Source organism: Oryctolagus cuniculus, chromosome 17, assembly GCF_051225735.1.
Source record: "Oryctolagus cuniculus isolate XC-2025 breed Fujian yellow rabbit chromosome 17, ASM5122573v1, whole genome shotgun sequence".
Classification (NCBI taxonomy): domain Eukaryota; kingdom Metazoa; phylum Chordata; class Mammalia; order Lagomorpha; family Leporidae; genus Oryctolagus; species Oryctolagus cuniculus.
The window spans coordinates 65,082,445-65,103,775 of record NC_142883.1 but is presented as its reverse complement, the minus strand read 5'-3'; the positions used below and the strand labels follow the sequence as shown (position 1 = coordinate 65,103,775).

The window sequence follows — 21,331 nt, the reverse complement described above, 5'->3', positions numbered from 1 at the left end:
CTGGGGGCAGCTCAGAGGCAGCCCCCTGCCCAGCTCCCAGCAGGCTGCTAGGTCTGACAACACTGGGAAGGATTTTCGGGAACTCTACATCCAGAAACCCCCTACCCTCAATTCCCCAGAACAGGGAGGATGGGAGAAAAAACCAGGACCCTCACTCAGGTCCATAGAAACTACGTGCTCTCCCCTCTCCTGAGACAGACCCCTGGCCTACCAGGAGCACTCTCCTTAAACCTCCCTACCTCGCTGACCCCTGCTGTGTCTCCTGTCTGGAGTCTCCGGTGCGTGCACGTATGCAGAGACAAGAACCCCTGAGCCGCCCTTCTCCAGGAACAAACGTGTTCCCTCAGCACAACCGGAGAAAGATAAAAAGAAAATCTCCAAACACTTGGAAACTAAGCAGCACACTTTTTTTTTTTTTTTTTTTTGACAGGCAGAGTGGACAGTGAGAGAGAGACAGAGAGAAAGGTCTTCCTTTGCCGTTGGTTCACCCTCCAATGGCCTCCGCGGCCAGCGCGCTGCGGCCGGCGCACCGCGCTGATCCGATGGCAGGAGCCAGGTGCTTCTCCTGGTCTCCCATGGGGTGCAGGACCCAAGCACCTGGGCCATCCTCCACTGCACTCCCGGGCCACAGCAGAGAGCTGGCCTGGAAGAGGGGCAACCGGGACAGAATCCGCGCCCCAACCAGGACTAGAACCTGGTGTGCCGGCGCCGCAAGGCGGAGGATTAGCCTAGTGAGCCGCGGCGCCGGCCAAGCAGCACACTTCTAAGGAAGCCATGGTCAAAGAGGAGACCTCAAGGGAAATTTTTAAAAATTTTTTGTTATTTTTTTTAAAGTGAAATAAAGGGGCTGGCACTGTCATGCAGTAGGCTAAGCCTCTACCTGCGGAACCAGCATCCCATATGGGCGGCGGTTCATGTCATGGCTGCTTGCACTCTTCCGACTCAGCTCTCTGTTTATGGCCTGGGAAGGCAATGGAGGATGCCTAAATGCTTGGGTCCTTGCACCCACGTGGGAGACCTGGAAAAAGCTCCTGCCTCCTGGCTTTGGATCAGCTCAGCTCTCTGTAAGTCTACTTTGCAAAAAAAAAAAAAAAACAAAAACAAAATCAAGGGAATTAAATACAATGTATCAAAATTTTGGAGGTGGGCACAGTGATACAGCAGATTAAGCCTCACTTGTGACACCCACACCCCATAGAACACTGAGTCCCAGCTACTCTGCTGCTGATCCAACTCCCTGCAGATATGCCCAGGGGGCAGTGGATGTTGGTCCAGTAACTGGGCTCTTGTCACCCATGTGGGAAGCCTGGATGGAGCTCCTGGATTTGGCCTGGCCCAGCCTTAGCTGCTGCAGGCATGGAATTGAATGAAAGCTCTCTTTCTCCCTCTCTCTCCCCTCCCGCCCTGCCTTTCAAGTACATAAATCTTTTTTTTTTAATTGTGGGGACATAATTAAACAATCCTGAGAAGAACTTTACAGCACTGAAATGCTCACATTTGAACAGAGAATCTAAAAAAGGAAATATGAAGTATGCCCAATGTAAGACAAAAAAGGAAAATAATAAAGAAGAGGACTCAGTGACACGTGCGGCAGGCACTGGATGCCGAGGTTAAGATGGTGCCTGGGACACCAGCATCCCTCATCGGAGGCCCTGGGTGCAAGTCTTGACTCCTCTGGGAGGCAGCAGGTCACGGCTCAAGTCCTTGGGTCCCTGCCACCCATATGAAGACCCAGACTGAGTTCCAGACTCCTGGCTTTGGCCTAGCCCAGCCCTGGCCACTGAAGGTATCTGGGGAGTGAACCAGCAGGTGGAAGACTGAGCTCTCTCTTTCAAATAAAAATGGAAATAAGTTTTAAAATTGTTTTTAAGTTTGAAGGATTTTTTAAAAAAAGAAAGAAAGAAGATTGGGGCTGGTGCCAAGGCTCACTTGGTTAATCCTCTGCTGCGGCACCGGCATCCCATATGGGCGCCAGTTTCTAGTCCCAGTTGCTCCTCTTCCAGTCCAGCTCTCTGCTGTGGCCTGGGAGGGCAGTGGAGGATGGCCCAAGTGCTTGGGCCCTGCACCCACATGGGAGACCAGGAGAAGCACCTGGCTCCTGGCTTCGGATTGGCGCAGTGCGCCGACCGCAGTGGCCATTTAGGGGGTGAACCAACGGAAGGAAGACCTTTCTCTCTCTCTCTCTCTCTCTCTCACACTAACTCTGCCTGTCAAATAAAAAAAAAAAAAGATATTGAAACAGAAAAACAATGAAACAAAGGACTGGTTTTTACAGAGGATCAATAAAATCGACAAAAAGAGAAAGTGGAAACTAGCCAGGAGGCATCGCCACAGATCCTGCAGCCATGAAGGGTAACAAGCATACCACAGGCAAATCTACAAACATCAATCTGACAACTTGAAGTGGGCCTTGAATATGAAACTTTGGAACTTCCAAAAGCAAAATCTCCAGCCCCAGATGGTCTTACTACAGAACTCTACCATATGTATGAAGAATTGACACCAACCCTTCAGAATCTTTTTTTTAATTATTTATTTGTTTGTTTTCTGAGAGGCAGAGAGAGAGCTCCCGCCCATTGGTTCATTCCCCAAATGCCCACAGTGTCCTTGGGCAGAGGCCCAGGCTGAAGCCAGGATCCAGGAACTCAATTCGGGTCTCGCCTGTGGAGGCAGGAACCCAAGTACTTGAGCCAGCGCCGCTACCTCTCAGGGTCTGCACCAGCAGGACACCGCAGTCGGGAGCCGTCACACACTCTGCTGTGCCAGGCAGGCCTCACAACCAGTATCTTAACTGCCAGGCCAAAACACACCTGCTCCTGCAGAATCTCCTAGAGAAAACTGAAATAACCCCTTCTAATTCACTTTATAAAGCTAGTATCAGGGCCGGCGCTGTGGTGTAGCAGGTAAAGCCACCGTCTGCAGTACCGTCATCCCATATGGGCACTGGTTCAAGTCCTGGCTGCTCCACTTCCAATCCACTTCTCTGCTGTGGCCTGGGAAAGCAGTGGAAGATGACCCAAGTGCTTGGGCCCCTGCCCCGACATGTGAGGCCCGTTAGAAGCTCCTGGCTTTGGATCCACGCAGCTCCGGCTGGTGTGGCCAACTGGGGATTGAACCAGCGACAGAAGACCTTTCTCTCTCTCTGCCTCTCCTCTCTCTGTGTAACTCTGACTCTCAAATAAATTAATAAATCTTAAAAAAAAAAAAAAAAAAAAACTAGTATTACCCTGACAAAAAAGCCAGACACCAATACAGAAGAAAGTGGGGGGGGGGGGGTGTTAAAATCTTTCATAAACATAGATGCAAAAATCAACAAAATATCTGTAAACTGAATTCAGCATGTGTTAACAGGCTTACAGACCATGAACAAGCAGGACAGCTGGCCTAATATTCAAAACCAATCAGTGTAATCACCCGGGGCTCCAAAATGGGAGCCGGCAGGCCCAAGGGCCACCTTCATTACTGCACCAAATGTCTGCCCCAAAGTAGTTTTTGTTTTGCTCTTGTTTTAGTTTAAAAGAATAAAGAGGGGCAGGTGCACAGCGCAGCAGTTAAGACACCCCTCAGGCGGCAGCTGGAGTCCAGGCTCCGCTTCAGACTCCAGCTTCCTGCCTACGCACACCCTGAGGGGCTCAGTACCTGGCGCTGCTGTGGGTTGTTGGGGAGAGAATAAAGGATAGTGTCTGTCTGTCTCTCTCCCTCTCCCCCTCTCCCTCACTCCCTCACTCCCTCCCTAATAAAATGGAAGAAAAGATAAAGAGGGACTAATCTATCTGCACAAGACTCATATTCACAGTAACCAAGACTGTGTGGCACTAACAGAGGAACAGATTACAAAACCCAGTGACTGGGGCCGGCATGCAATGCTGGCATCCCACACGGGTGCCGGTTCACATCCCAGCTGCTTCATTTCCGACCCAGCTCCCTGCTAAGGGCCTGGGAAAAGCAGCAGAAGATGGTCCAAGTGCGGGAGACCCAGATGAAACGCCTGACTTTGGCCTGGCCCAGCACCGGCCATTGCAGCCAGCTGGGGAGTAAAACGGCAAATGGAACATATCGCTAACTCTTTCAAAATAAATAAATCAATCTTTGAGAAAAGAAAACCCAGTGATAAACCCAAACATGCACGACTTATTTTTTGACAAAGGTACAAAAACAACTCAGTGGAGGAAGAGACATCCTTCAATAAACTGCTTATCCACAGACAAAAACAAGTAAGCCTAAAGCTGAGGCAAAAATTAGCACAAACTGATGGACTGGACTTCATTAGAATTCAAAGATTTGCTCTGCAAAAGGACGTCAGGGGTTAAGAACAGCCCTGGCAACAGAGGAGGATGAGATGTTTGCCAGCTGTGCACTGGACAGAGCATGAGTACCTAGAGTCACCGAGACCTCCCCAAACTCAACCGTGAACACCCAACGCTCCAACGAGAGCACACGCAAAAGGCACAGATGCTTCTCAGAGGACACACGGGCAAGAGCAACAAGCTCAGGAAAGGCGCTCAGCACCCCCAGCCTCTGAGCAAACGCCATTTCAACAGCAGGAGATGTCACTCTGGCTTCTTAGAACTGCTGAATGGCCACAATGTCAGATGCTGCCAAGTACGCAAACACAGGACAGCACTCACTCCGGCAGTGAGCTCAAAACTGAGCACGCTAGACTGGAGTAAGAAGCTGGGATGAGGGGGTTGGCACTGCGGCACAGCAGGTACAGCTGCCGCCTACAAGGCTGGCATCCATATGGGCACTGGTTCGTGTCCCAGCTGCTCCACTTCCTATCCAGTTCCCTGCTAATGGCCTGGAAGAAAAAAAAAAAAAAAAGAGGAAGATGGCTCATGTATTTGGACTCCTACCACCCATGTGGAGGACCTAGATGAAGCTCCTGACTGTGGTCTGGCCCAGCCCCAGCTGTTGCAGTCATCTGGGGAGTGAACCAGCAGTTGGAAGGTGTGTGTGTGTGCGTGTGTGAGTGTATTTCTCTGTGTAACTCTTCCAAATAAATAAATAAATCTTAAAAATAAAATAAGATCCTGGGGTGAGCCTATGATTGAATCATGGTGGCTTAATACAAGTGGGCAAGGAAAAAAAACTGCATGTGGGGCCAGAGCAGGCAGCATCCCAAACGGGTACCAGTTCCAGGTCCCACTGCGCCATTTCTGATCCAGCTCCCTGCTGATGTGCTTGGGAAAGCCGCAGAATATGGTCCAATTGTTTGGGCCCCTGCACCCATGCGAGAGACCCAGACGGAGTTCCTGGCTCCTGGCCCAGCCCTGGTTGTTGTGGCCATCTAGGGAGTGAACCAGTGGATGGAAGACCTCTCTCTGCCTTTCAAATAAATCAGTCTTGGGGGGAAAAACAAACAAACAAACATGCAACTCCCATAGATCCAGGAACTCACTCCCAGGCACTGACTCCAGAGAAATGAAAACACATTCACAGAAACGCTGACGGCAACCTTATCACTAACAGCCCACTGGAAACCTCCGGGGAGCCTCCAGTGGGAGAGCGGCTGAGCGGATCGCAGCAGGAAAGAGCAGCCCAGCGGGGTCGCCAGAGAACCACGGTGAGGACAGCCGGTCCCAGGTCACCTGCTGCACAGCACTCCCGACACAGGCAGGGCACAGGCTTGGAGCACAGACCCGGGGCTGCTGGGGCCCGTGGTGGGGAGGTGCTGCGATCCCACAGCACCAGCGCAGGCCCTGTGCTGTGACGCCGCCCTGGTGCTGCAGGACGTCGCCAGCAGCAAATGGGATGAAGGCACGTGGGTTCTGTGTGATTTCTTCCAACTGCAGAGGGCTCTGTCTTCTCCAAATAAAAATATTGCACAGAACTCAGACCTACTCCTCCCACCTTATCCCCACAGGTGCAGCACCTGTACAGCACAAGGGAGACCCGCCGGCCAGGCTGGCCTCTGTGGACAGTCCTTGGGGGTCTGTGGCTGATGGCCGGGGCCTTCCCCAGGCAGTGCTGGCTTCTGTGGTCCTGGGCCGTAGGCATGTGCACACACACATGGTCTCCCTCCCTCCCTCTCTAATGTCTACTCTGCCACCCTCCTTGGGCAGATCTGGGTTGCATGGGGCTGAGCACACCCACCTCCACTGAGGCTAAGGGGGTGGACCAGGCACAGCGCCAGGCGCAAACCTCCACACCTGCTTCACACAACACACTTGCACAGGCCTCTGCACACAGCCACCCCGTCACAACCAGCCTCGACACATCACTAACACGACATACTCCGCTCCCGGTGCCATGGTCCCTGTGTGCAGCTCAAAGCGGGAGGGAGCAATGGGTGTCGGGACCTCTCACAGACTGACTGCTGAGACTCACCCACCACAAGTGGGCCTGGAGAGAGGCAGCCAGGCACCGTGTGGTACGGCATGGGGGACGACAGCACCTGGGTACAGAGATGCAGGTCTCGCCACCTTGACGGCACTCGATGGCCCAGGGTCCCAGTCCTCACACACACAGGCGTCTCCTGCTCCGAGGAGCCGGTGATTCACAGCAGAGGCAGAGCCTCCAGGAGTGGTGACCCGAAGCCACCTGTTGTCAGAGCACCACCTGCAGCTGCCTGGCCACGGCTGCAGCACCTGCTACCTCCCTTCCTGCTCCTGGGCTCCGCGCTCTGCATGAGCAGCTCCTGTGTGGTGAGGGCTCCCAGTCCATTCTGCTGGGCCCCCCTCAGAACAACACGTGCCCAGCTGGGTACAGTGAAGAGCCCGTCCACAGACACGTGTGTGAGTCACCACCACACAGCTGAGAACGCGGCTGAGCCCTAATCCCTGAGAACCGACAGCGAGGCCTTCCCTGGCCACCCTGGGCAGGCCCGGGCTGCACCTGACCTCCACCCACTAGTCCAGTTTCAACTACTGGTGACCCACAGAGCTCCCGGGTCACCAGGACAGCCCTGGGCAGAGCCAGCACCGAGGGGATGACCAGCGCACTGAAGAGCAAGCTGGCCCCTTGGCTGGCCAGGTCTAAGCCTGTGCTTCTTCTCCCTTCTCTGAGTGCCATGCCCCAGCTGGGCTGTGGGGAGTACTCCTGGAAACACAGGCAGAGCGTGGGGGAGGCTGCACCCTCAGATAGAGGTCGAGAGGCCCCACAGCGAGGACCATGGCATCCCCACACCCCTGACATGGTAAGCAGGCACGGCCAGAGACTGAGCCTAAACCAGCAGCACCGAGAGAGGCAGGAGGCCCATCTGCACGGTGGGAAGAGCTCACGGCCCAAAAGGTCACAGACAAGTGAGCCTGAAACACTACACAACCGTACCCACAAATCACCAGGAGGGCTCGAGAAACCTCAGGGCACGCCCAAGCTACCCCACCAAGACAGCATCCCCGGGGGTACTCAGCAGGACCTCCCCAGCAGCCACTCTGGAGCCAGAGGTCAAAACACGCAGCAGTGCTGGCATCCCATGTGGTTGCTGGTTCAAGTCCCACCTGCTCCACTTCTGATCCAGCTCCCTTGCTAATGGCACCTGGGAAAGCAGTGGGAGATGGCTCGAGTGCTTGGGCCCCTGCACCTGCACAGGAGACCCAGAGGAAGCCACTGGTTCCGGGCTTCAGTCTGGTCTAGCCCTGGCCATTTGGGAGGGTGAACCTGCTGGTAGAAGATATCTCTCTCCCCTCACCACCACCAACTCTACCTTTCTAATAAAACAGTTAAATCTTAAAAACAAAAACATGTAGGCCAGCGCCGTGGCTCAATAGGCTAATCCTCCGCCTTGCGGTGCCGGCACACCGGGTTCTAGTCCCGGTCGGGGCGCCGGTTTCTGTCCCGGTTGCCTCTCTTCCAGGCCAGCTCTCTGCTGTGGCCCGGGAGTGCAGTGGAGGATGGCCCAAGTGCTTGGGCCCTGCACCCCATGGGAGACCAGGAGAAGCACCTGGCTCCTGCCTTCGGATAGGCGCGGTGCGCTGGTTGCAGCGCGCCAGCCGTGGAGGCCATTGGAAGGTGAACCAACGGCAAAAAAAGAAGACCTTTCTCTCTGTCTCTCTCTCACTGTCCACTCTGCCTGTCAAAAAAAAAAAAAAAAAAACACCATGTGCAGCACACAGGGCCTGGCATTTTGCCTGCTGATGCCTGCATCTCCAGTGGGAGTCCCTGGGTTAAGTCTCGGCTTCTGATTCCAGTTTCCTGCTAATGTGCAGCCAGGGAGGCAGCAGGTGATGGCTCAAGTTCATGGGTCCCTGCCACCTATGTAGGAGACCAGGGCTGAGTTCCAGGCTCCTGGCTTCTGCCTAGTCCAGTCTCAACTATTGCCAGCATCTGGGGAGCTCTTGCGAACAAATAAACTTTTTAAAGCCATGTGAAATGCACACAAGCCTCCCTCGAGAGGGCTGGTCTAGTGAAGACAGCAGACATGTGTCTATCACTACAAAACACGAAAGGATGGACAACACTCAGGAGTCTAGAAATCATGCACTGGGGCCAGCGCTGCAGCCTATGACGCCGGCATCCCACAGGGGCGCCGGTCATGTCCCAGCTGCTCTGCTTCCAACCCAGCTCCCTGTTGATGGCCTGGGAAAACAGGGGAAGATGGCCCAAGTGCTTGGGCCCCTGCCACCCACACGAGAGACCCAGATAAAGCTCCTGCCTCCTGGCTTAGGCCTGGCCCAGCGCTGGCCTTTGAGGCCATCTGGGGAGTGAAACGGTGGATGGACAATCTCTCTCTCCCTGTCTCTGTAGCTCTGCCTTTCAACATAAATAAAATAAATCTTAAAAACAAACAAACAAACAAACAGTGATGGTGCTGACTGCTGTGATAAGGAGCAAGTTTTAAAGGTTTGTTTTGACCACTTCTGTTGCAAACAACGCTGCCACAGAGCACGTACCAGACGTTCCATGATCCCTGCCTTCTGCTATAATCCTGGCAGGATGGCTCCAGAAGGGGGCCCAGGTCACTCCCGGCAGGACACAAGGTGGAGTTAGGGAACCCCGCAGCCCACTGTCGGCCAACACAACCTCCTGGCTCTGTACACACAGTGTAAGGAGCCTGGCCCGGGAACGAGACAGCCCCAAACAGAATTCAAGTCCTGAATCCACAATTTATTCCTATGTGGCCCGGGGCAAGACACCATGAATCTGTCTCATCCTCACACCAGACATACACACACAACATAGAAAACCACACCCACACACACCCCTTTACACCATGGGGAGATCACAACAGACACAAACACACAATACAGAATACTACACACACACTGCTCTGCATCACGGGAGATCACAGCGTGCACGTGCCCGCGCGCGCGCACACACACACACACATGCAGTGAAGAATGTCCCAACATCAGGAGTCTGTCCCAGCACTGACCAGGGCGCGCACATACACACACACACACACACACGCAGTGAAGAATGTCCCAACATCAGGAGTCTGTCCCAGCACTGACCAGGGCACGCACACACACACACACACACACACACAGTGAAGAATGTCCCAACATCAGGAGTCTCTGTCCCAGCACTGACCAGGGCGCACACACACACACACACACACAGTGAAGAATGTCCCAACATCAGGAGTCCCTGTCCCAGCACTGACCAGCACACACACACACACACACACACAGTGAAGAATGTCCCAACATCAGGAGTCTGAACAGGGCGCGCGCACACACACACACACAGTGAAGAATGTCCCAACATCAGGAGTCCCTGTCCCAGCACTGACCAGGGCGCGCGCACACACACACACACACACACACACAGTGAAGAATGTCCCAACATCAGGAGTCCCTGTCCCAGCACTGACCAGCACACACACACACACACACAGTGAAGAATGTCCCAACATCAGGAGTCTCTGTCCCAGCACTGACAGTGCCCAGCACACACACACACACACACACAGTGAAGAATGTCCCAACATCAGGAGTCCCTGTCCCAGCACTGACAGTGCCCAGCACACAGCTGGCGCTGAGATTCCACAGACGCTGCTCAGGGCTCTGGATTCCAAGGCTGGAACAGGACACACAAACCCTGCTCGGCTCCCACGCTTGGCCCTGCGTCAGAGACTCACGCGGTGCACCTACCCAGAGAAGCCACGGTGTCCTGGGGAGGGGCCCCTGTCAGCTCTGGGAGACTGCTGAGACACAGGCTCCAGGCAGAAGCGGGGGTCGGGGTGGGGGAACAGCATTGAGCCCAGGGGTGGGCACGGGTGGCCTTGCTGGAGTGGTCACACAGGGGCAGGGCAGCCAGTGCATCCTTCTATGGTTTTGGGGTTCTTCCTCCTTGTTCCCCAAAAGCGTTTCTGGGCAAACTGGGAGGCACACAGCAAACAGCCTATGTGATGTTTCTGCATTTCAATCCTTGGGCAGCAGCCACGTGGCCATCCTCACAAGAGGGGGGGGATGGCACTGTCCTCCCTGGGACATTCAGATGTAGGGCAGTGAGATAGAGGGCTGGAGCCTACTCTGCCACGAACTCACAGAGTCCCACCGCCACCAGACACACTGCAACAAGACCAGATGTCTCTCAACTAAGCACCCCACGGAAGAAGCATCTCAAGGGAGCTGTGGGTCCACTGACTGACTCTCCCCAGTGGGGTCAGCACACCCCCTGCCCGTGCCCAGAGGGGCTTCTCTTGCAGCACCTGCAGACCCCTTGAGAGACCCAGGTTTATGCCACAATGCTGTGGACAGAACTGCACTGGACTCCTCTCAGGAGCTGGCCACAGGGCTCTGAGCAGGGAACACTGCCCTGTCTGGCACAAGCTTCCCAGGCCCATCACCTCCTCCAGAGGCATCAGGGAGGAACCGGGCTGCGAAGACACTCAGATCCTGCTGCAGCCTCCGCACGGGGCCCAGGGCACGTGCAGGAAGGAAACCCTCCCAGCACAAAGGCCAGCGCTCATGCCCACCAGGGACGGGAAGGCAGGCGCGCAGGTGGGCGCTCCTCAGGGCGGGTGCCTAGGGCTGACAGTGCCAGCCACAATGCCTGGGTTTTTTTTGTTTGTTTTTTTTGGTTTTTTTTTTTGTTTTTAATAGTGAGAAAGAGCGAAACAGAGAGAGAAAGGTCCTCCTTCCGTTGGTTCACCCCCAAAATGGCCGCCATGGCCAGAGCTACGCCAATCTGAAACCAGGAGTCAGGTGCTTCCCCTCGTCTCCCATGCGGGCGCAGGGGCCCAAGCACCTGGGCCATCCTCCACTGCTCTCCCAGGCCACAGCAGAGAGCTGGACTGGAAAAGGAGCAACCGGGACTAGAACCGGCACCCATATGAGATGCTGGTGCCACAGGTAGAGGATTAGCCAAGTGAGCCACGGCGCTGACCCCTGCGCCTGGTGCTTCACACTCATGTTTCATCTTCATAGCTGGGACCGGCATCACCTCTGCTTTATACATGAGGGCACCAAGGCACAGCGGCCCAAGTGGCCTGGCCGAGGCCACAGAGCTAGCAAGTGCCGGAAGCCAGACCAGAGCCAAGGCCACCTGTTCCACTGCTGGCCCTTACGTGCCCAGACACTGCCTCTCCACACCAGCAACCCACTCCTGCAGGAGAGGGCTGCCGCAATGGGGCACTCTCCAACGTGGGACCTCCTCCCCGGGACACGCCGGGTCTCTCCCTCACCAGCACAGCACTCGCGTCTTCCCCCAGACACCTGCAGCTGGGGCCATGGCCCTGGGAGGCTTCAGACCAGGCCCAGGGCCTTCAAGGGACCACAAGGGACGTCCCCTGGGGGGTGCTCATGTAAACAGCCAACCACGGTGGAAGGGACCCTGCTAATTACACCAGGACCTCTGGTTCCAGAACTCAGAACCATGTGGCTGTCAGATGCTGTGTGGGCAGGTGCATCTGCCACCTGCTCTGCCCCGCTGTACAGGGCCAGGGGACAAGGCCATCGATGTGCAGACCGCAAAGCCCCTGAGAACATCAGAGACAAGACAAAGCACAAAGGGGGCACAAAGAGAAAGGCACCCCCACAGGGAGAGGAAGCAGCACTGGGAGACACCTGGGGAGAAGCAGAGGACACGGGAAGACACTGCACTTCAGGCAGCCCCCTCTGGGGCGCGGTCAAGGCACAGAGGGCACATCCCATGAGGCCCACCGCCCCAGAGCCACTGCTGACAGTCCCAGCTCCCGCTGGTCCAAGTGGCACAGGGTGGGGGCAGAAGCACCCGACCCATATCTGGAGAGACAAGGACTAGCGCGCTGGAGCATGCACCCGTGGCCACTGGTGTGTTCCGCACTGCACACGTGCACCTGAGCAGGGCTGCCAATCTGAGGAGAAGAGGCAGATTCCGAGTCAATCCGAGCCTCCCCAACCCAGGGCAGGCATCTGGCACAGCAGGAAGCCATGCTTAGGACCTCACATGCCCGGCCCAAGCCCCAGTTCTACTTCTGATCCGGCTTCCTGCTAACACACACCCTGGGAGGCAGCAAGTGATGGCTCAAGTATTTGCTGCCCTGACACCCACATGGGAGACCCAAATGGCATTAAGGGCTCTTGGCTCCAGTGTGGCCAACGTGGCCATGTGGAGAGTAAATACACACATACATACACAGACCACCTGAGTGACCTGGGGGCTTCCAAGACTCCCCTTCCTGTCCCCATGCTAAGCATGTACAGGATCCAACAGTCACTCCAGAGGGAGGAAAACAAATCGCTCCCCCACTCCCACTTCCACTCAAGCCCCAACCCCGTGTCCCAGAGAGAAAGGGTGCAGCTGCTAGCCGCCCCCCTCCCCACGCCAAACTACCGGTCTGGAGGTGGAAATCACCAAGATCTCCCCAAGTGAACGGACAGACAGGAGTCTCTGTGCCTTCTGGCTGTGACAAGAGCCAGCCCCAGGCCAGGAGCCCTCCCCTCCCCAAGCCACCTCGTGGGGCCTCCACTCAGGCAGCTGCAGCACACGGTGCTAACCACCATGACTGCAAACAGACTCCTCCAAGCCTTAGGCTTCCTAGGCGATGAAACCGACCTCAATGTCTTCACATTCCTCTTCTTTCTCCTCCAGGGCCACAGACCCTACCTGCACCTCACTGATTCCTCAAAGAGCCCCAGGGGCAACAGTGCAGGAATCTGCCAGCTGCCGCAGCGGGCATGTGTCCCTAGTGCTGTTACCACCACCCTGCTGCTCGCCAAGGTGCCCCAGAACTACAGCCGCCCACCTTCTGCACCTCAGTGGACCCATCCTGCTGTGAGTTCCTGCCAGCCACACTATCCAGGCATGTGCAGTCTTGAACAGAGTGGCCCAACTGTGACAGACCAGCAGTTCTTAAAGGGCAGGGGTCCAGGAAGGCCCTCTTGGGCGTCAGTGAGCAAAAACAATTTAAAAACACTCAAACATGGACCCAGTCTTTGGGCTCCTGCACCCATGTGGGAGACTCGGAAGAAGCTCCTGGCTTCGGTTCGGCGCAGGTTCGGCGCAGCTTCGACCATTGTGGCCATCTAGAGAGTAAACCAGCAGATGGAAGACTTCTCTTTCTCTCTCTCTCTCTCTCTGCCTCTTTAATAAACAAATCTTTAAAAAATAATTAAAAACACGGGGCCAGCATTGCGGTACAATGGGTTAAGCTGCCACCAGTTCCACTGGCATCCCATGCGAGCATCAGTTTGAGTCCCGGCTGCTCCACTTCCCATCCAGCTCCTTGCCAATGTGCCTGGGAGAGCAGTGGAAGATGGTCCAAGTGCTTGGGTTCCTGCCACCCATGTAGGAGACCTGGATGGAGTTCCTGGCTCCTGGCTTTGGGCTGTCACAGCCATTTGGGGAGTGAAGTAATGGAGAGAAGACCTCTGTCTTTACCTCTCTCTGTAACTTTGTCTTTCAAATAAATAAAATACATCTTTAAGAGAAATACTCAGGGGGCCAGCGCTGTGGCACAGTAGGTTAATCCTTAGCCTGTGGCACCAGCATCCCATGGCTCCCAGTGGCTCCTTTTCCAATCCAGCTCTCTGCTATGGCCTGGGAAAGCAGTAGAAGATGTCCCAAGTGCTTGAGCCCCTGCACCCTCACGGGAGACTCGGAAGAAGCTCCTGGCTCCTGGCTTCCGATCAGTGCAGCTCCAGCTGTTGCGGCCATCTGGGGAGTGAACCAACGGAAAGAAGACCTTTCTCTCTTTCTCTAACTTTACCTCTCAAATAAATAAATAAATAAAATCTTTAAAAAAATACTCAGGGGGCCGGCTCCGTGGTGCAGTAAGTTAATCCTCCACCGGCATCCCATAAGGGTGCGGGTTCTAGTCCCAGCTGCCCCTCTTCCAATCCAGCTCTCTACTATGGCCTGGGAAAGCAGTGGTAAATGGCCCAAGTGCTTGGGTCCCTGCACTCACAGAGGAGACCGAGAAGAAGCACCTGGTTTGGCTTTGAATTGGCACAGCTCCGGCCATTGTAGCCATCTGGGGAGTGAACCAACAGAAGGAAGACCTTTCTCTCTGTCTCTCCCTCTCATTGTAACTCTACCTCTCAAATAAATAAATAAACAAAATATTTTAAAAGAAATGCTCAGACTTCCTATGTCTTTCTAAAAAAATTTTACTTGGGGCCAGCACTGTGGCGTAACAGGTTAAGCCTCTGCCTGTGGCACTGGCATCCCATATGGGCACCGGTTCAAGTCCGGGCTACTTCTCTTCCAATCCAGCCCTGCTAATGGCCTGCAAAGGCAGTGGAAGATGGTCCAGCTGCTTGGGACCCTGCACCTATGTGGGAGACCCAGAAGAAGCTCCTGGCTTCAGATTGGCCCAGCCCTTGATGTTGCAGCCATCTGGGGAGTAAACCAGTGGATAAAGACCTCTCTCTCTGTCTCTCCCTCTCTGTAACTCTCTCAAATAAATAAATAAATCCTTTAAAAAAACATTTTTTATTTGAGAGACAAAGAGATAGAAAGACTAAGTTCCTATCTACTTGTTCACTCTTCAAATGCCCACAACAGCTGAGACTAGGCTGGGGTCAAAACCAAGAGCCAAGAACTCAATTCAGGTTTCCCATGTGGGCAGTAGGGACCCAATTACTTGAGCCATCGCCTGCTGTCTTCCAGGGTGTGCCTAACCAGGAAGCTGGAATCAGAAGCAGAGCCGGGTCTCCAACCCAGGCACTTCAACACGGGATGCGGGCACCCCAAGCGTTGTCTTAACCAAGCACTTGTCTGAGGGATCGGAGTTTAAAGAAAGGTAAAACATGGATGTTCTCTGCTAAGCTGTTGTTTGAACAGTTAATTTTCAGAATACATGTTACTGATGTGAATATGGAACAGTGTACCGTTACCCTTCAAGTGAATTCACTCATACCTTCAAGTTTCTCAGCTTTAATTTGCGATTCAATGAATACCAATGGGTAACTCGCATAAACAAAGGTCCTCCAAGGGCCTCCAAAATCAAGGGACCAAAAAGTCCGAGGACCACGACCCCCCGCCCGCTCCCCCTCCCTAGCACAGCTCCGCTCTCGCAGCAGCCACAGACCTGCCCTTTCCAGCTCCTGAGCCGGGACCCAAGTGTGCCTTTACAGTGCTCTCCTGCCTTCTGGTCAGCGTCCCCTCCACCGCCGGCACTGCCTTAAAAGGCTCACCCTACCCCAGATTTGCTCCGGCTGGCGGCCTGGACAAGAAACAGGCTCTGGCACACCGGCACACAGGCACACAGCAAAGCTTCCTCCACCTGGGAAGAGAAGGCCTGCGGGAAGAGCTGCACCTGCTCGCCACGCCAGGTAGCCCCGCCCTGGACCCCCACAAACACAAGGCACCCTTGTACCAGAGGATCTATTTCCCCTAGCCCCGCCCCCAACCACAGCAGGGGGTGTCAAGGAAGACAGAGCAGGGGACTGTGACCATTCCACTGTGCAATGTTGGGCGCTCGCCTGGCTTCAGCTTTGGCCTCTGAGAGCCGTACAGGGTGGGTGACCTCTGGGAGAAGACACGCCAATCTGAGGAGACTCTGGGCCGCGCCAACAGGACCACCAAAGTCGGCTTTCTCAAGTTAGGTTGCAGATTCATGAACATTCTTTTTATGATTTAATTTATACTAGATGACGTGCGGATCCATGCTACTTGTATTCTTTTAAGATAAACTACGCATTTCAGCCCACTGAGAGCACAGATGCAAACAGCATAAACCGTAAATCGGTGTTTTTCACACTGCTGCAGGGCAGGGAGCAGGGTGGCCCGGGGGCAGAGCCGGGCCTCCTGCTGCCCTTTAGCAGGGGTACCTTCCCAGTTACAGAGGTGCAGCTCCAGGTTAAGTTTCCAGGGGCAAAGAGACAGTGTTGGGAAGCTGGTAAGACAGCAGCCAACAGGACAGGGAAGGCCTTGTCCCAAGACCCTCTGGACCCCCTGTCCGTCAGGCGCAGTGGGGCCCTCACCAGCGGCTCCCCACCACCTCGGCTCCGTAGGCAGTCGGCCTTCCACGCCCACGCAAGATCTAAGGCTTGGCCCGCCGCCTCCCTCATAGCTCTGCGACCCTTCGACTGACACGGGAGAGATCGGGCCACAGCTGCACACAGCATGGCCCCAGTGCTAACAACCCCCAAGGGGTGACCCAGACCCCAGATTTCCATCCTGGGCTCATCCAGGTGAGGACAGGGCTGTGGGCTGCTCGATATGGGGTCCCCAGCCCCTGCACTCTCCCACCCAACAGGGCAGTGCAGATCGCAAAGTTCTCGCAGCCAGCCCTGGCGCAGTGCACCAGCCACCCCGGGTCCCTACCCAAAGCAAAGGCAGCAGGTCTTCAGGCAAAGCCGGACATGGTGTTCACAGCAGCACTGCTCAAGACAGCCTAAGAACGGGAATGGCCCACTTGGCCACATAACCGAGAACCAGGCAGCTGCGGGACGGCCACGTGACGGGATGCTAACTCATAAACGGGAACACGATTCCCATTGGAGCTACCAGGTGAAGAAGGCGCTGTGTGGCTCCGCTGTGATGACATGCTCCGAATGGGGGCAGGGTCACAGGAGGGAGCGGTGGCTGAGCACCGGGAGACGCTCTCCTGGGATGAGGCAACCATCCTCACCCAGAAGCGCCGGCGGCTGTGCTAACTGCAGAACTGTAGGCTTGCTACAATGACCGGCTTTACGTCATGTGAATTGCACCTCAGGAAGAAAAAGAAAAAAGCCCACCCCGGCTGGCTGCACAGCTGCCATGGAACTCTCAAGTCCTCCTGCCCACCCCCCAGCCCCCACCCAATAAGCCCAGCCCCTGCCCTGGGCTCCTCCCTGGACCCCCAGGGCTAGGGGAGGAGGTGGCTTTTCTAAAAGCTGCTTCCCTGTTTGGTCTGACAAGGCGCCCATGCCCCGGGATGTTTGGAACATGACGCCATCGTGGGCAAGGGAGGAATGCTGGCAAGCGCGCGGGGCCGATCTGTGGGCAACGGCTTTGCAGGAAGTCACTCGCAGGCCGGGAGAGGCCGCCCTTCCCATTAGGGGGCAGGTAGCAGGGAGTGGGCCAGGCAGGAGGAAGGGGACAGGAAGGCTAAGCCAGGGCAGTCCTGCCCTGCTCGGGGACAGGCGCGGGCCACGTGACACAGGGCAAGCATCCAGAGGGCCCGCCCAGTCGGTGCAGGGAACAGGATAAGGAGGCCTTGACTCAGGTGTCTGGGTTTCCGCCTGGCTCTGGCACTGCAGCACTGCCCCCCCCCCCCCCCCCCGCCCAGCCTCCTGCCTTGTGTCTGCCCTCAAGGCTGCTGTGGACCTAGGAGTTCCGAGGGGCCTGGAACTGAGCAAGTCCCCCACAGGCACGGCAAGTGTCCCAGCCTTATTGGCACAGGAAACCCCCACCCCAGGCAGAGGACTCCGGAACTCATGGGGCAGGGGGACAGAGGATGGAGGCAGTGGCTCCATCTTCCCCAGGACACCTGTCAGTCACAGCTCTGAAAAGAGGTGCCCTCGGCAGGGGTGCCACTCCCTAGGAGGGCACTCCTTGAAAAGCCACTCCTCTGTAAAGGCTGCAGCGGGGTAGGTGGATGGAGAGGCCAGAGGGCCCACCTACTGCAAGGGGTCCGACTCAGCACCAGTGACCAGAGGACCTCGCTGTCCAGCCCAATCTCTTGCCCACCCAGCCCAGCTGTGGCTCTGGGCTGCTCCCTGCAGGCCCCAGGAAGAGGCTGTCTTTCCAGACACCTGCAAGGCAGCCGTGCAGCTGCCCCAAGGAGGCCAGCGGGTCCAGCACGGCTCCTCCCATCCCCCTCCCACCTCGCCAGCAGCAAGGCACCCACTGCCTTGAAGAGTGACTTCCAAAACTCCCTCTACTTCTTCTCCCTAGAAATCCCGAACACCAGTTCAGTTTGCACACTCATGTGTTCTGGAGCTCAAACCCACGCAAACCAACCAACCGCGGGCCTCCCAGTCCTTTGCAGGCCCCCGGGAGGAAGCTGCCGGGTGGCTCGGAGGCAAAGCAGGCAGCCTGGCTTCTGTGTGGGGTCCTGCTCTGTGGGAGTGATGGGGGCAAAGGCCTGAGGGAAAGCAGGGCCCTCCTGGCCCGCTTCCTCATCCACAACTCCTCAAGTGTGGGGGCCGAGATCTCCCTCCGGCTGGAACACACCATGATCCGCTCGAGCCACTGTACAGCACCTGTCCAAGCCAGGAATCCAGGATGGAGCAGACCATCCATGTGCTGCGAGTGAGAGGGGCCTCGGGCAGGGCCTGTGCCCCACGTGCAGCTCCACTCTGCAGGGCCAGTGCTTGCAAAGCAGACCCCATTCACTGAAGGCCCACTGCGTACACCCGTCTACAGACACAGGCCTGGTTGCCCATCCCTCAGGGCTACTCAGCATCTCCCATCATCCTCCCCAGGTGCCAAGGATGCCGTGTTACCATAACCCCCAGCTTTCTGCTGAGGGCAGACCCGAAACTCTAAGTCATGGGCTCAGCCAGCCCGGGGAGGGCAGCCTGGCAGAGGCTGGGAGCCCGAGGAACGCCCACCGTCCAGCCCCTCACCTGCATGAGGAAATAAGTGAGGCAGTCAGATTTCTAGGTCACGGCCCAGCCCCACACGGAAGTCACGCGGCCGCCCTGGCCCCACTGGGCCCTGAACTCCCGTGCCCCAGGCGGCTCGCCCAGTCCTGCTGGGGAGGTTTCTGGGCGTGGCACCGGGAGACTCGGGAGACCTGGCCTCTTTCCCTGCACAGCCGCGGTGCGCCCGGCGGCTGCTCCCCCTTCCCCTGGCCCGTTTAGCTGTGCGAGGACCAGGTGGAGGTCAGAAACCGCACGCGGAAAAGCGCACCGTGGATTCTCACGGGTGTTAAGCCAGTGCTTCAAAACCCACAGAGGTCAAGGACACAGCTATTTCCTGAATCTGAATTCCTCGTTCAGGGGAAAAAATAGTGCTTCCTGTGCAGGGCTGTGCCAAAGGTGTGGTTTCTGCCACAGGCCAGAGGGCAGGCACCCCGGGGCTGAGGAGGGGTGGAGACCTGCGCAAGGACCTGTACGACGCCCTGCAGCACTCCCACACGCCCACATGCACCACACGCGCACCACACCCACCCCATCACACACCCTGGAAGTAAGAAATCCAATCAGGGCAAGGTCCTGCTCCTGATAGCCAAGGCTGGCACCTGTCAGCGCCAGGGCGGCCAAGCAGGACTCCGGAAAACCCCCGCTGGCCTTCCGGGAACCTCTCAGGGTCTCAGCCGCTCACCTGCTGTCAAGTGGGGGCAGGGCCCACAGCCAAGACTTACTCTGCAAGAAGCCAAACAAGAACAGCACCAAGTCTTCCCGAGGGCAGGGAAGAACAAGTTCAGCCCCATGGAACCAAGACTGGACCACGGCCCCTGCTGAAGCCGAGGCCTGTGTGAGACCACGGGTCTCACGGCTGACTCCGTGGGGAAGCTCAGAGGCGAGGGGCAGGCACATCCACTCGGACTCCCTCTGCAAACCACGGTCCCCAGCAGCGTGCAGCCGCCACGCCGGGCCCCCAGGGAAGAAGGAGTGGGAAGGGTTACAGGCTCCAGGCAGCCACTAGGCTGTGGTTTCATGTGAACTAGGATGACCTTGCCTGAGAAAGGCAGCGAGTGGTCTGGAAGATTCCAGTTCCAGCCTCCAGGGACGAAATGCCAGCAAACCACCCCCAGGCTCTGGCCCCCAAGGGGCCGTGACAATGTCACAGGGCAGCAAGGCTCCCCTTCCAGGGCAGCCGCCAGACCGCCTCAAATGCAGAATCTAGGACAGATTCAAGCCTGCCCCAGTGGCCCCCAGAGATGACCCAGTGAGGGGGGGCCCTCGCAGGTGGGAGGCACCACAGCCATACAGGAGCCTTCCGCTTTTCTGAGTTGAGATTCCTCCGAGTAAAGGCTCCGGGATTTCACGAAAGAAAGCCAGCTTCCCAGGCCTCAAGAGCCTGTCTTCTCAAGTCAGATGCTCCCGGCGAGCCCCCGACAAGCCTCCCACGGCTCCCGGGCCGTCACCACCCCCATGGCAGCCCATGTCCAGCAGCCAGGAGTTCCTCTTCTCACTCAGGACGACCCGGCAGCTCGGGGATGACTCAGGTGTTCTACGCCTAAGATCTCAGGGCCCTCCCAGAGGCCCACTGCTCTTACGCCTCCCCGGGTCGCCTGCCAGAAGTGGGCACAAGCTGTGGACTGGAGTCCTTCTGTGCAGCATGGAAACCACTGGAGGAAAAGGCCGACCAGCAGTTCAGCACCCAAGGGAAAACCAAGCCTCGGCACAGCACAGGAGCAAGAATGCACCTGAGGGGGCCCCACCAGCTGCCCCCCAGGCTCCCTCTCACTCCCCAGGGTCAGGCCTATGGATGGGGTGGAGATCAAAGAGAGCTACCAAACACCAAGAGTGAGCAGAGGCAGGGGGACCCGAGAGAGGACCCCTGCGAGTTGACCCAAAAACATCAAGGGAGGTGGGGGGTGGGGAGGGCTTCAACCAGGAGCACTACTGGAACCCTCCACACCACTGGCCATCTCCACCCGCATCTCCAGAGGGAGGGAGGGTCTCCAGGGTCACGGGCCCAGGCCAGGTGCGACTACTGAGCTCGGGGACAGCAGCCGTGACTTCAAAGTAAGGAGACAGCCGAGGTTACCACACAGGAATGATCCATGCCCGCTGAGGAGCCGAAACACCAGTCACCCTGATGGGACTGTCACACAGGGTACACACGTTATCAGAGTGCTGCACGGGGCCTTGTGAACACGTCCAAACACTGTGTGTGCACAAGGATGCCGCAGCCAGGCAGCCAGCCTCCCCGTGTGAGATGACGGTAGTCGATACGGCAGGGTAGGCCAGGGATAATCACCAGTTAATGTGGCCACCTCCAGAATTTAAAATCGTGTACGCCTTCCTATGTGGCTTCTGCCACAGTTCACTGGCTGGGGCTGGCCCATCTCAGCCCCCGGCAAGCTCTGCCCTGTTTGTCCAATCTAGCCACCACCTACTTTCTAAAGACTTGAATACCAAGA

The 21,331-nt window shown here is 56.6% G+C and overlaps 1 protein-coding gene across 10 annotated transcripts in view; it reads right to left on the bottom strand.

Annotated features, from left to right (window-relative positions):
• MPRIP (myosin phosphatase Rho interacting protein) overlaps positions 1-21,331 on the bottom strand; it is a 119,238-nt gene that overhangs the window by 91,313 nt on the left and 6,594 nt on the right. The window lies entirely within an intron of this gene.